The 3,018-nt window shown below is 37.8% G+C and overlaps 1 pseudogene; it reads left to right on the top strand.

Moving 5' to 3' along the window:
- Positions 1-985: 985 nt before the first annotated feature.
- On the top strand, positions 986-2,349 carry LOC102506792 (annotated as a pseudogene).
- Positions 2,350-3,018: the final 669 nt, after the last annotated feature.

Below are 3,018 nucleotides of genomic sequence, written 5' to 3'. Positions count from 1 at the left end.
ATGAATGAATATATCTTCACTTGCAAATCTGAGTTTTATTTCTTGTTTTGTCGTCATTATTTTTCTTTGCTTTTTTTCTATTTTTTTTTTTTTAATTAGGATCATTTTCCAGAAGTAGAATTATTAGGTCAGTAAGTCTGATCATTTTGGCATCTCTTGATAAATATTATTAAATGCCTTTCTATGCAAGCTTGTATAAATTTACTCTCACATATGCATTATATAGGTCTTTCCCCCCTTTCGGAGGGTACTGTCATTTTTTTTTAATCTAAGTTTTGTTAATTTGATAGGAAAAAATAAAATGGAATCTTATTTTCATTTTGTATTTTTTGTTTATAAATTTTTTACATATGATGCATATTGAATTTTCCTTTTATGAATTAACTATCTTTTGCTTATTTATTTATAAGATGTCTCATTTTTATAACAATTTGTATAACCTTTTTATGTATAAAATATTCACTCTTTCTGCAATATTTTCTGTGAATTTTCCCCAGTTTTTCTTTTACTGTTTAATTTATGATTATTTGCTTATATCTTTGTAGTCATACCTTTGTGAATTTTTTCATTGCTTGAAAGTGAAAACGTCTCCTCTAGAGAGCTGATAAATATTAATTTCTATTCTCTCTGTTTTTCTAGTTTTTTTAATACTTGATTTATTTTTAAATTTCTCACTCCCCAACAAAGGAAAAAACCTTGGCTGGAACGTCTAAAATTGCTAGAGAGGGAAAGGTCAGCTGTTGGCTGGAAGACTTAAGCATCAGTGTCTGAAGTGTTCTTCAGAATTTTGGTAGCCCTTGAATTGTTAAGCGTGGACATTTTGACGTCAGTCTACAAACTGCTACAAACTACTACTGCTTTCATTAATGAAAGCTCTTCACCCAGCAATGTGGGAATAAAAAGTGAGAGGAGGAGATAAGAGCATTATCTCATGTAACCAACCCCTCATGTCATATGTAGTGCCTTCTGTAATGACAAGGGTGGCATGGCAGTCCTTGCTCTGCGCAAATGTGGGAGAAAGCCACGAAACATCATGTAATAAGTCTTTTTAAGTATTTAACATAAGGAAGACTCTAAATGGTGGCTTTTATGTTATAATAAAAGAAGTTTACTCTGTATCATGTTATAAAATATAGCCAAATCAATTTTACTTTCAAACACTTTAAGGTGCTTTATAATGGACTTTTCTCTAATTGGGCCAGCCATAATTAGCCAAATAATCCATCTTCTGAATGGTCAGTTTGAATAACACCAGAATCAATGCCATCACTCATGGGTGATGGAGGAGATTTGTATAGAATTCACTTTACAGAATTCACTGCATACTTTCTTTGTGCTTTTCACTGAGCACTTTCACTGAGCCCTTGCTTTGTACCAGACCCCTTCCTAGGGATTAAGAATCCAAACTATAAGTAGCATATTGACCCCGCTCCCTAAGACAGTGATTCTTGGACCTGATGGATGGCTGATTGAAGTACGTATTCCTGGATTCCACCACAGTTTCTCTAAATCAGCGTGGAGTCTAATACAAGTTGTGTTTCAAATTTCCCATGAAGATACTGATGATTCACCAGAATGGAGGACCACTCTGAGTTCAGAGAGCAGTGGATCCCTATTCCTCCAGATCTTAAAAGGTCACAGGAAAAAAATGTCCATTTAATGAGTCATCAACCTAAAACCAGGAGTTTTACATATAGAATCTCACAATCCTCATAACATATCTGAAAATCAATCAATGCCATCTCCATTTTATAGATGAAGAAACTGATCTTAAGAATTTGCCAAGGGCTTTTTCAGTATTTCTCAGGAGGCCAAGGTGCAACTTTCTTCGGTCGTCCCAAAACCAGGTTCATCTGACACCAGCCGCCTAAGTTAGGTCAAAGTCATATACCTGAGGTGCACCAGGGAGGAAGTCGGGGCCACATCTGCCCTGGTCCCTAAAGATCAGTCTTCTGGTCTGTCTCCAAAAAAAGGTTGGTGATCACATTACCAGGGCAACTGGTGATTGGAAGGGTCTGGAGATTACAGTGAAATCGACCTTTCAGAACAGACAGGCCCAGAGAGGGGTAGGTACCTTCTGCCTCTGCCCTGATCATCAAAACCCTCAAGGAACCACCAAGAGGCAGAGAGAAGCAAGAAAACATTAAGCACAGTGGAAGCATCACTTTTGATGAGATCATCAACACAGCCTGACAGATGCCGCACTTATCTTTAGCTGGAGAACTCTTTGGAACTAGGAAAGAGATCCTGGGGACCGCCCAGTCTGTGGGCTGCAACGTTCATGGCTGCTACCCTCACGACATCACAGAGGACATCAACGCTGGTGTGGTGGACTGCCCAGCGACTTAACTACAAAGATAAACAATGTAATAAAGGCTTATTTGACAACAACAACAAAAAATATTTGCCAAGGTAACACATCTATAGTCAGTAGGCTTGTGATTCTAACTCAGAGCTGATATTAAAGACCCCATGAAAGAAAAAAGAACCATTTGGATTAACTGGGTTGAGCTTGAGTATTAAATCAGGAAGTTTAAATACTTTGGTCAAAAACACTGCAAAATTCAAAGCCAGCCCATGTGTCAGAGTGTAGTGACTGTAGGACGGTGGTGAGTCTGTCTCTCCACAATCTTTTGCTGAGATTTCCAGGTGTATTTGTGTTGAAGTTTCATACATCTCTCATGTTCTTCTAGACTGAGACGATGCTAATCTTCTCAACTATACTATAAACTGTAGGTTATATTTGCTTCCTTGATTGGTCCTTCAGGAAATTTGCAGGGAACAAAGAAAATGCAATTACTTTTCATCTTCCTACACCTATCTACAAAAAGAAACGATGCCTCATTCCCTTTAGCAAGGAAAAAGGCACATGAAAAACTACAGTCCTGCAGCCATATCTCATTGTTGGCAGCATGGAGCGCCGTGACTTACATCCACCGAAAAGAGATTCATCACTTCCCTCTTTTATAAAACAAAGGATGTGGAGCCATGCTTCCTTCCAAGGGGCACAATCACTAC

The sequence above is a fragment of the Camelus ferus genome, chromosome 27, assembly GCF_009834535.1.
Source record: "Camelus ferus isolate YT-003-E chromosome 27, BCGSAC_Cfer_1.0, whole genome shotgun sequence".
NCBI classification, from domain to species: domain Eukaryota; kingdom Metazoa; phylum Chordata; class Mammalia; order Artiodactyla; family Camelidae; genus Camelus; species Camelus ferus.
Note: the sequence above shows the minus strand (reverse complement) of the source record. Positions and strands in the feature narration are given on the sequence as shown.